At 40.3% G+C, this 12,512-nt stretch overlaps 1 long non-coding RNA gene across 4 annotated transcripts in view; it reads left to right on the top strand.

The window, feature by feature from the left end:
- The window catches only part of LOC102551386 (uncharacterized), a 24,123-nt gene extending 11,611 nt beyond the window's left edge, over positions 1 to 12,512 (top strand). The window contains exons 1-3 of one of the 4 annotated variants that reach the window (XR_015624663.1): positions 9,204 to 9,279; positions 11,344 to 11,426; positions 12,276 to 12,512. This is a non-coding gene — a long non-coding RNA (uncharacterized LOC102551386). Of the gene's footprint in view, positions 1 to 9,203; positions 9,280 to 11,343; positions 11,427 to 12,272 lie in introns of those variants that run through there. The other 3 variants (XR_015624662.1, XR_015624665.1, XR_015624664.1) reach the window with 3 other exon arrangements.

Below are 12,512 nucleotides of genomic sequence, written 5' to 3'. Positions count from 1 at the left end.
CCCTTCCGCACCATGTCTGAAATGTCCAGGAATCACTGTGGGTGTTTATCAACAAAAAAGGAACAGAATTCAATCAGGCCTTCAAGTTGTCCTAACTGCCAGTAGCCATCAAGGTCTCATAACGGGAGACTGACTTCTTGAGAAGCCATCGATGGTATGCTAGTGACAGCCCATGATGCTGAGGGCCTGGGAGGTGGCCCATGCCCCTTCAATAGCTTATTAACAATTGTCTTTTCCTCTAAGTCAGTATGTCTCAAGTCAATGTGAACATTAGATGCATCTAAAGGGGGGAAGGGAGAGACGTCACTGAGTCAGAAACAAACTCAGCAGCTCCATAGACGTGCCCCCGATGTCATACTCTGACACTTACTCACATCACCACAGGACTGAAATGCCCAAACAAGCCAGTCTCTCAGTCATTTAACACACCGAGTGCAAACTACATCCTGGGATTTTTCTAGAGAAAAATTAAGGTCATACTGACAGTGTTGTATGGAGTGCACAGGCAGAAATGTTAAGAGTTCGGATTATTTATTTACTTACTTTTTGGTCTATGAGGATAAAGCACAGGGCCTTACATATGTGGAGAAAGCAAGCACTATTGAGGAGTATCTCCAGGCCCACCTTAGATTTTATTATAAAGGAAATGGAAAGTCATGAGATAAGGGTTCGATTGAGCATGACATAATCTCATCGTACGTGGATTTTTTTTCCTGCTTTTTGGAGTATTAAATCAAATCAATGCCATGGATATCACTAACCAACTTGGGGACGAGACCATGGAAACTATTGAGAACCTGCTTTGTCATTACCTGTGTCTGGGATCAGGGGAGCGGTGTACTTGCTGATTTACAACGTCAGGACTCCTTAAGGCTGTGTATCAGGCAACTGACTGACCCCTCATGTTCAGAGATGTGTCTGACTTCCTCCATTTAATTGAGTGTGAATTGGCTGCTTCCTACCACTGACATTCCTTTTAAAATACAATAAAAGGAGTATAAGTAATCTGTCTTCCCAGCTAACATACATATGCACTATGCAGTGACTCGCACTCCACTGTGGGCTGTCTACAGTTTGGTAACAACCACGGCTTGTGAAGAAAACTTTGGTCTCTGGTACAAGTCCTGTTCAGATGATAACTAAGAAAAGCGTCCCTGCTTTCCTCATTAGTTGCAAAGCAAGCATTCCTCCTCTAGTTTAGATCTATGTGTGAGTCATAAAGCCATAGGATAAACTGTGATAGATGAACTGAAGACCTCAGTTGGTATTTTACTGGTAGCTGGACCTCAAGCCAGAGAGTCAGCAGTAGCAGGCATGTAGCTGGGGAGAAGCAAGAACTACAAAACACAATAGCACACACCCTGCTTTGATAGAACCTTCTATTCTCTATTGCATGGCTTCAGTTGTTTTTCTGGCCATAAAAGGCTGTTCTGAAATGTGGTGCAAGAAAACATGGTAGGTTCAAAGCCAGAAGTGTCTGAGGAGAATCCACAGGAAGAAATCCGTGCAATGCAGCGTTTACTCTGAGCATCCTTCTTTCAGATCAATTGATTCATTAATTTTAGCCGGTACATGTTAAACAAAAACCTTCATAAGGTGATGTCACTGAAATAAATGCGGAAAAATAATATGATCGTTATGACAAGAAAACTATAAAGATAAATGAAAAATCGTTTGAGATGAGGCAAACTCTGTTGAAAAGCTTTATTAAATTCTATCGTATTTCTTTCAGGAAAAAAAATATCATACACTCCCATTTACTGACATTGTTAACTAGTTTGCTAGTGTTTGTAGCTATAACCCAGTGGCTAAGTCAGCTGTTCTCAACCTTCCCAATGTTTTGATGTTGTGATGACCCCCAGCCATGAAATTATTTCTTGCTACTTCACAGCTATAATGCTGCTGCTATGAAAAGGTCGATTGACCCCCAAGGGTTGCAACCCACAGGTTGGGAATTGCACTAAATTGGCCAACAAAGATTCCCTGGAATTTGTAGTGAATGACAGCGGTTTTGTCTGTCTTCACCGTGTTCTTCTGTGGCTGCCTCCTTTCAGTTTGTCCTTTCCCCATCTGATGACACTTATCAGTGCCCAGAATTACGCATTAATTTGTGCATAGTTGACTTTTCTCTCCTAGGCTCACAGAGAAACTGACTCATGCAATGCTCTTCTTCAACAGCAAATCCCTGCCCTCTGCTGCATAAAGGAGTGGGTGAAAACATCCAAAACGACAGAAGACGATATCGACATTTGAAAGTTCAATTAGGCCTTAGTTTTGTTTCATGGGACGTTTCTCTTTATTTCTTTTAACATAAATTGTTATAATTGGCATACAATGTGAGAGTTCCATGTATGAAAATTCCCTTTTGTCAAGTTTTTAAGAGCCAAATACTTGCAAATGTCTTATTTTAAGGGAAAAAAACCAAAAAAACTGATGTCAAGTAGCCCTTTCAAGCTTATTTCTAAAAACTACTCGGCAGATTACTGAGTTTTAAAAGACAAAGATAACAAATATATTCTCATTTAATGGCTTTCCCCAAAACGTCAGTCTAATCGATCAAATTTTATTTGCTTTTTTTTCCCCCTGTAATAAACATTTGGGAGACATTTTAAAGAGGAGGATACTGCAGTTTTTCTAAGAGGGGATTTTGAAAACCTCGTGAAATTTTGTTGACTGGGAGACCGTTCTCTAGTCTACAAGAAAGACAGTTTTTCATCAACTTTGCTATTAAAGTGAGCACTTGTACCTCCCCACACAGTTCGACTGTCAGCGTTTTTTGTGAGGTCTAAAGTACCTGAATCTTTTCTGTTTTATGTGAAAGAACCCCAACCTAAACTCGTTTATGGGAGAAAGGTGGCTCATTTCTCTAAGAAGTCAGAGTTTTGACTTAGACGGTGCAAACTGATCTGCGCAGCTGTAAAATGGTCTCTGCCCCCTTGGTTCAATCAGGAAACCTGGCTTTCAGCGCTAGCTTAGAAATGAAGCCCTGCTCTCAGCCAATCACAGAGGTGGGCACAGAGTCCCACCCCTTAACCAAGAGGCTCTGTACAGTTGATACCTGAGGCACAGCACGATTTAAATGTTTAGGGGATCCTCTTTGCACTCAGCTGAGAAATCAGCTGAAGACAGGAAAAGCAGTCAGTGACTTAGAATCCCAAGAGTGTGGGTGAAATTGCAAATCATTCTTCCAAAGGCAAACATTAGGAAAGCATTAACTATTTGACAGGGCCTGCGTATAGAAGGACCCAGAAACTCATACAGGACTTTTGAAATAACAAGGGTAACGAGCCCTTGACTTAAAGCAAGGAGGTGGCGTGTGAACATGATAATTCTAAACCCAAGAGAAAGACAGATTTGAGAGCGGGAAAATTTATATTATAGAGGTATTTTGAAATATATTAGGAAAAATTTACTATCAAGTTATTAGCAACTGCTTGTGTGTCTGCTTTTCCCACCTGACTATCCACAACTCAAGAGAAGCACCCATTAATTTCTTTCAGTTGCCTATCACAACTTGGGCTTTTAGGTCGTTAATGAAGCAATGAAAAGAACGCGAGAGCCATTTATGAAATGAGTAGGAACTTTTATTAAGTTAGGTCTGAAGGGAGAGGATAGTACTGTGAGTTCTGTTTCTGAACATTGTCGTGAAACCATGTTGATTCAGGTCGAGAAGCGTGAGAGCTGAAATCGATTGCTCTGGAGCTCATTTGAGATGCTGAGAGCTGAAATCGATTGCTCGCGATCCAGTATGAGACACAGGGAGCTGAAACCAATTGTTCTGGAGCCTTACAGAAACAGGCTTTGCCAGATTGAGGCACAACTTCAGAAAGAATCCTTCAAACTTAGTGGATTTTACTCTAGTTTACTTTATCAGACTCATGACCTAGACTGAGCTTTTCTGTCAAGGATCAAATGGTCTGTGTTGTAGCCACTCGGCTCTGCCATTGTAGCACAAAAGCAGCTGTAGAGAATAAGTACTGGGAATAAGACTTTCCATTTGGGCATTGAAATGTGAATTCCCTACAATGTCCTGTGTCAATAATTGTTTTTCTTTGTTCTTCTGCCAGCCATTTAAAACATACAAAGAATTTCTAGCTCACAGGGCACATAAAGTTAGGACAACAATGGGCCCAATCCAATCAACAGACCTCTATTCCCTCTCCACAGTTACTGAGAAACCAATTGTGCTACATCAATACCAAGTAAGTTGTGTTCCAAATTACACCCTCGTAGTCTAGTGTCTTTCCTTTGCCAGTTTTTATTAAGATTATATGCTTTTTTAAAATCACAGTACCATCATGTTTTTACATTTGGAAACAAATATTCACTCCATTAGAACCTTTAAAGTAATTTAAGAGTAATATATTTTAAAAACAAATTATTTATTCTACTTGTGATTATAAAACCAAGATTTCAGCCTCCCTTTTAATCTTCCCTCTTTTACTCATAATCAAATTCACTATTTTATTATAATGAACAAGAGGTCCCTAATTGTGCTTGCGTGCAGTGACTAGGCATGTATTTGTATTTGTTTGTTGAATCTATTAGTCAACAAGTTATCGTTTCTCTCCTGAGTAAGTAGGTAGGAAGATAATGTGATTTAGCAATGTGGGGAAGGCTTTCTGCCATCAAATACATTCCTCTACTCTACCATGGGACAAAAACCCCAGAAATCTATTTGTTGGAATCTTGTCTCTCACCATGACAACATGCCATGACCAAGGCAACTTATAAAAGAAGTGTTTAATTTAGGGCTTGGTTCAGTCCCAGAGTGTAGTAACGCCCAGGAACCATTACGGCAGGGAGCATGGCAACAGGCGGGCATGGTGTTGTTAGAGCAATAGCTGAGAGCTTACAGGTTGAAACAACAACCATGAAGCAGAGAGAGAGAGAGAGAGAGAGAGAGAGAGAGAGAGAGAGAGAGAGAGCGCTAACTAGGAATGGTATGAGTTTTTGAAACCCCCACTGACACACCTTCTCCAACAGGGCTACACCTCATCCTTCTCAAATAGGCCTACCAATTGGGGACAAAGTATTTACATATCTGAGCCTATGGGAGCCACCCTCATTCAAACCACCACTGATCATAATTAATCAAGTATTTATTTCTCTTTGTAAGGTCTTCTGTTTCATTTCTTAATTCTTGATTAAAAAAAAAAAAGACTCACAAGATAGAAACACTTTTCAGACCCAACTGTGTGTCTAGAGGGTAGGAAAAAGGTGGGAGGGAGGGTGGTCTACAGTGAGGTAGAGAGCTTTGGGAAAACTGTTACAAGGAAAGGTAAAACATGCAGAGAAGATATTTCTGAGTTCCCAATTATGTCTGCGATGATTTCCTCATGTGAGTCAGAGCATAATGTTTCAATTCTTAAAAATATTAGCCTTCCTTTCATCTGACGCCACCCATTGATAAGATTACTAAGGGAGTAAATGGAGTTATTCCTATTTCCTGAGCCTTTTATCCCCTTTCAAAGAGTCAGCGTTCTGCACAATGGTAATAAATGAACCATGGTGGGGTTAGTTTGTGGAAAGTTTTACTTGACCTGTAACCTAGCTTTATAAATAATTCTGAACAGTCAGAAAGTCACTATGCTTGAAAGATAATTGCTCATTGAGGTAGCAAGTAAACTCTGTTTAGGAAACAGAGCAAGAGTATGAAATCTACAAGGAAAGCTGTCTTCTAAGGTTGTCCCTTCTGGCTACAACGTAAATGCACAAGTTTACGCCTTTATTTATTTATTTACTGGTTCATTTACAAAGAAAAGGTTACATCTTCACTCATACATGCCATTGCATTGCATTCTCACTCACCCTTATCCTTCCTTTCCTTCCTGCTAGGCCCTCAGCTCCCCTTCCCCCTCCCCTGCCCTCCCCCTCCCCCCTCTGTCAAATAGCATCTCCTTCTGCTTTCTGGATTTGCATGTCTCTTTTCCTCTCTTGTTCCCACCCCTCTCTCCCTTTAGGCTTCTCCTTTCTGCTTTCACACCTCACCTCTGTCTATCTGCATATAAAAAGATAAATTAGGTGGATAATTTTATATAGGAATTTTTCACATACTGGAATAATTATGTTACTATATAAAATCTAGAAGGCACTTAATGTATGCACTTAAAAAGAACAGGAAGAATTCCTTTGTATCTATTATAGGACTTTTGATTGTTGCTGCTGCTGCTGTTGTTGTTGGGACAATGGAGAGAAGGCACAGGGAAGAGACAAGGTCAAGAGTAACAGGATGGATGCAAATCAAGAAGACAAAGTGCAAGGCAGAAAATGATGAGTGCTACCTTCCCAGGAAGGCTGAAGAATACTTTGATGAATGTTAACCAAAGGAAGGACTAAAAGCCACAGGACACTAGAGCAAATCAAGGTTTTCTGCCCACCTCTGCCCTTGGTTATCAGTGAGACGGCCTTTCTGGTGTCTGTATTCCATTCATGTTCTTCAAAACCCATTATTAACAACTCCCACACCAAGGCCAGGGGACCTCGAGGAGGTTGAGGTGGAAGGAGTGTAGAGCCAGGGTGTAGAGCCAGGGTGTTAGTGGATGTACTTTGAGAATGAGTTATGGGTCATCAACAATAGCATGCCAGAGCTTCTTAATTTTAACTCTGACTTGGTAGCCATTGATCGGTACTTCCCCATCTCTCCCTTTCTTATTACGTTAACAGCAGTTCTCTTCTCAACCCACATAAGATCAATTTCCTACACACCAGTCGTCTATGTGTGGCTTGTTTCACCTACGTTAGGCTCTTGCATTACATAATGATTATTTCTGTCTGTACTCATGTGTGCTAACCTGCTTCCTAAAATAGTACCTTTTTCTAATGCTCCGATGTCGTCAGTATTTTGTGGGGCATGGACTTGTCCATAGTGGATGTCTTACGTCTTTGAACTTCTTAAGTGTTTTAATTTTTCATTTCCCCCATTATCATTCTCATGTCTGCGCTACTATGTGTGGAAATTGTTGCTCAACCATTGTCCTCTACCTCTGAGTTCACTGTTAGCAAGGACGTGGGGTTCTCTTCCTTCCTGTGCACATCTTTGTGTAATTCAGTCCCGGATTTTCTCCATGAGTGGTGTTAACCAGGGGCAAGCTTTCTTACTGACTTTGACACTTGTATGTTTTCGGGTGATGATGTAAGATTCACGTGATGGCATTTCTTTCTAAGCTCAATCCCAGAATCTTAAGGGAGAGTATTATGCACTTACGTTTATATTTATTTGTGTGTGTTTCTGTGTTTGTGTGTGTGTATGTCTGTGCACACATGTACCAGTATGCTACTGCAGTCATGTTAAAACCAGAAGAAATCTTACAGGTGTCAGGTTTTTTCTTCTATTATGTGGGTCCTGGGGGTTAAACTCAGGTCACCAAGCTTATATCATATAACATGTTATATGTAGTCATATATTATATGTAGTAATACAATATATTTAATATTATTTATATATATTATATATTAGTATTTATATATTTATATTATATATTATATACACAAAATGTATTGTATAATATTGTTATATTATATATTGATATGTTATAATATATTATATATTATATTTATTATCATCACATATTATATAATTAATCTATATTATATATCATGTTAATTAATCATATAATTGTTTATATACATTAATTGTATAATGTTATTGTTTATATATAATATGTTATATATATTAATATATATTATTTCCATGGAAAAATTCGTGTTATATTGTTTATATGCATTAATCATATAATTGTTTATATACATTAATTGTATAATATTATTGTTTATATATAATATGTTATATATATTAATATATATTATTTCCATGGAAAAATTCGTGTTATATTGTTTATATGCATTAATCATATAATTGTTTATATACATTAATTGTATAATATTATTGTTTATATATAATATGTTATATATATTAATATATATTATTTTCATGGAAAAACATATCTAAAGTTGTCTGCAATCTTTTCTGCAAATTTCATCAAATTTTCATACTACAAAATCACTAGAAATTTGAATCTATCCTGGTACCAAATAAACTTTTCCCAAGTAAAAATAGGAAACCTATAAAAAGCATCTTCACTCCAGGTTGAAAATTTCTAAAACGTATTGTACTAAGCCTGTGCATTGTCACCCCTTACCTTCTTTGAGTTTTTGATTGTGGAAAGGCAAAACTCAGTATTATTTAGTATGCACTATTTATTGACAATAGGATTTGTTAGTGGCTTTAAAAATGTAAGCTCTCCTGTAATCTACTGTTTAAATAAATTTATTAAATTCTTCAAAAAATTAAAAATAAAATTTAGATTATGAAAATCTCAGTTTAGTGCCCATTTCAGGAGATTTAGTTTGGTTGAAATGATCCAAGGTTAAAAAACTCAATCTAAGATGGGCTAAACGAGCAAAAGTGTACAGCATCAAACCACAATATTCTCTATTTGGTCCTCGCTTCCTAACGCAGATTTTAACATTTGGTTACGTCTAAATGTGAAACTCAGCTTTTCTGACGGTAAAATATCGTTGTTTTCATATCATTCATCCATAGCTTTCTCAGAGGCCGCCAGCAGAGACCCCAGCCCTGCCTCACACTGAACGACCTCCCAGAGTTTCCTCTCAAATCTTTTGGGGACGCTTCTACGACTTTACAACCCTTATATATTAGATGCCTGTAAAGCCATAATCATATGGAAAATGGCAAGGGAGGGTTCCACCAGCTTGAGCAATTAACTGGTGGACCCTCTGGTACCGTAGAATGCAGAGTCTGTGTCCCTCGGCAATCGAACATGGGAAAGTGGATTTGGAGAGTTTCCTGGGTAGCATTGTTTGGACCATGCATCTCGAGACTCCGTTCTGAACACATCTTCGAGGCTGTGATGGGCAGGGCTTGCTGATTTATGCAGTGACCACAAGACCTCTTTCTTACTGTCCCAGAACAAAATACTTGCTTCCTTATTTGGTTGGTTGGTCGGTTGGTCGGTTGGTCAGTTTTTCTACAAGGTCTGGTCATAACCTTGCAAAATCTGGGATTGTGCCATCATACTGGGCTTATCCATTTTGTCCTATTCCAGATAAAGTTACTGTAAGCATTCCCATAAGAACCTCTATTAGTTATGTAGTGGAGAGTGTCGGCTGTGCCTCAGGGTATTCTAACACTTAGCTTTTCTTACCGTCAGTTGCCCATGGTGACGGCTTTAGTTGATATTCTCCACACGCATGCGCGCTTTGTCATTCCATAGGCTCACAGCCCTTACCTTATCAGTCATTGAAATCGACCCAGTGGTGAGTCACCCTATCTCACTGTGACTTGTAGCTCACGGTGATTAATACTGTATATGACTATGCTTTTTTACTGTTTTCTCTTTTTTATTGGATATTTTATTTATTTACATTTCAAATGTTATCCCCTTTCCCGGTTTCCCCTCCGGAACCCTCATATTCCATCCCCGTCCCCTGTTTCTAGGAGGGTGCTCTCCCACCCATCCACCCCTTCCCACCTCCCCGCCCTGACATTCCCCTACACTAGCCTTGGCAGGACTAAGGGCCTTTCCTCCCACTGATGCCCGACAAGGTCATCCTCTGCTATACATGTGGCTGGAGCCATCGGTCACTCCATATAGTTTTCTTGTCATCTGTATTTTTAAGAATTTCCCATTTTTAAATTACGCCGCACTCTTAATGATTTGAAGGTCTTCTTTATCTATACCAAATGTGAGTCCTTTGACGAGTTCTAATGGAATCAATGACTGACAGTATCCACGTCATAAATTGCCTATAGATCAGCGACATTTTAAAAATCTCTCATTTCGACATGTTTGTAATTCAATTATTTTCCTTCCATCACTTATGTTTTAAAAATATTTTTCCTGGTCTATCATGTCTTTTCGCACTTTTAGTAGTTAACCAATTACTTCTAGCAAACAGATACTCTTCTATCTATGTAAGAAAATCTTTAGTCCAAAGTGATAAAGATATCCCATTGTCTTTTGGAAACTTAGTTTCTTGCATCTAGCTCTATGGTCCATCTTGAATTGGTTTTTAAGTACTTAAAACATGTTTCCAATAAACTGCCATTTATTGGAAAGATTATATATGTCCATACTAAGTTATAGATTTTCCAGCATCTGATTCACCACTACCACCACCACCACCACCATCACCACTACCACCACCTCCACCACCACCACCACCACCACCACCCCACCACTACCACCCCACCACTACCACCACCACCACCACCACCACCATCATCACCACCACCACCACCACCACCACCATCACCACTACCACCACCTCCACCACCACCACCCCCCCACCACCACCATCATCACCACCACCATCATCACCACCATCATCACCACCACCATCACCACCTCCACCACCTCCACCACCACCACCATCACCATCACTACTACCACCACCACCACCACCACCACACCACCACCATCACCACCACCATCACCACCACCACCCCACCACCACCACCATCACCCCACCACCACCACCACCACCACCACCATCATCACCACCTCCACCACCACCACCACCACCACCATCATCACCACCTCCACCACCACCACCCCACCACCACTACCACCACCACCACCACCACCACCATCATCACCACCACCACCCCCCCACCACCACCATCATCACCACCACCACCCCACCACCACCACCACCACCACCACCCCACCACCACCACCACCACCACCACCACCACCACCACCACCACCACCACCACCATCACTACCACCCACCACCCTCCAGCTTTCTGCTGCTATATTGGGGACTTTCTATTTTTTTCTACTGTATTGACTGGCTTACTTTTAGATTCCACAAAGAAGGGTGGCTAGGAAGAGATTTAAATGATGGAGACAAAAGCCTTGCTTATCCCCTGATTACTTCTGTGATTCATGCCCCTTCTCTTGGCCCTGCCCCTGCCCCTGCCCCAGCCCCAGCCCAGCCCATGCCCATGCCCCTACCCCTACATCAGCCCCTGCCTCCAATTCCCCTCCCCCCTCCCCCGTTCTTTTCCCCAGCCCCGCCCCTGCCAGGGTCTTCTGTGATAGATTTCTGTGAATGGCACTTCAGCAGTTTTCTCCTTGGAGACCTAGGACCATGTACCGCAAGCCTCCTCCTCTTCTAAGACCATAACTGCAGCTCCAACTCGACATTGGCCCCAGAAGCCTTTTCTCTCACTTTCTCTGCTTTTCTCTTTGATCCTGCAGCCAGACACTTTCTGCACTTGCTACACCCAACGGTTCTCTGTTTCCTCTTTTAGTGCCTAGTAACATTTTACTCGGTGCACAGCGATTTATATTAAATTCCCCATTCACTTTACAGTGTGGTTTCCATCTCCTGACACCATCTGTTCACTGAGATGTGGTTGGAAAAGCCCTGTGAACAAGGTGACCTCATATAAATGGGTAGGTATGCTTCTGGCCTCTGTTCTAGGTCATGGGGCTGCTTGTCTATTCCCATTCCAGTACACTCTGTCTTAGTTATGCTATTTCTGCACTGCATTACAGCTTCTTTTGCTGTAAAGCATTGCTTTGGTTCTTCTAGACATGGAAATTTCACCAGAATTTTAGAATTAATTCACTGTTTTTAATTACAAAATATGTTGAGGCTTTCAGGGTTTCCTATGAATCTATGAAACAATTTTTTTTTCTTTTTCTTTTTCTTTTTTCTTTTTTCGGAGCTGGGGACCGAACTCAGGGCCCTTGCGCTTGCTAGGCAAGTGCTCTACCACTGAGCTAAATCCCCAAACCCCTATGAAACAATTTAAAATGAATGGATATCGCAATATTTTTTATATAAAATCAAGGGGTATATCCATGGGTATAGCATGTCTCTCTACCTCTCATAATTTCATTTCACATAGTTCATTAATTTAATTGCAGGTGTATGATTATTTTGATCTTGCTATGAAATATTTTACCCATTTCCCACGTATGTGTTGCTGGCACATAAAGTAATTTTTATTGATATTATATCCACTAAACTAATTAATTTTTATTAATTTCAGTAGATTATAGTTCTATCCCCTTTTTTGTAAATATGAGAAGCTATGATTTGAAAGGACTTTATTCTCTTAAACTGGGTTGTCTAATGCTTCCCACAAAGCTCTGTAATATCTTATTTGCTCTTTTAGTAGCTGGAGAATCCGTAATGCTGTCTTCCTTCTCCTTCCTTACATTAGAACACGACAAATGTTTTCTTCTCTATTTTGTCCTGATTGCAAGATTATAATTTGCTATTTTTTCCCAAAGCAGAATCAGCTTGTCAGGACAGTAGATCTGGCTCAGCAGTGAGGGCGAGCACTGCTCTTTCAAAAGACCTGATTTTGAGATGCAGCTCCCATGTCAGGTGGTACAGCTGTCTCTAACGCCAGCTCTAATGCGATCTGATGCCTCTACCCTCCACAAGCACCCACAACCACATACACATACCCACACAGACACACAAATACAGAAATAAAAAATTATATACTTTTAAAAATGTTAACTTAA

The sequence above is a fragment of the Rattus norvegicus genome, chromosome 7 (assembly GCF_021556685.1).
Source record: "Rattus norvegicus strain SHRSP/BbbUtx chromosome 7, alternate assembly SHRSP_T2T, whole genome shotgun sequence".
Lineage (NCBI taxonomy): Eukaryota > Metazoa > Chordata > Mammalia > Rodentia > Muridae > Rattus > Rattus norvegicus.
The sequence above is the reverse complement of the archived record's forward strand: the minus strand, read 5'-3'. Positions and strand labels throughout refer to the sequence as shown.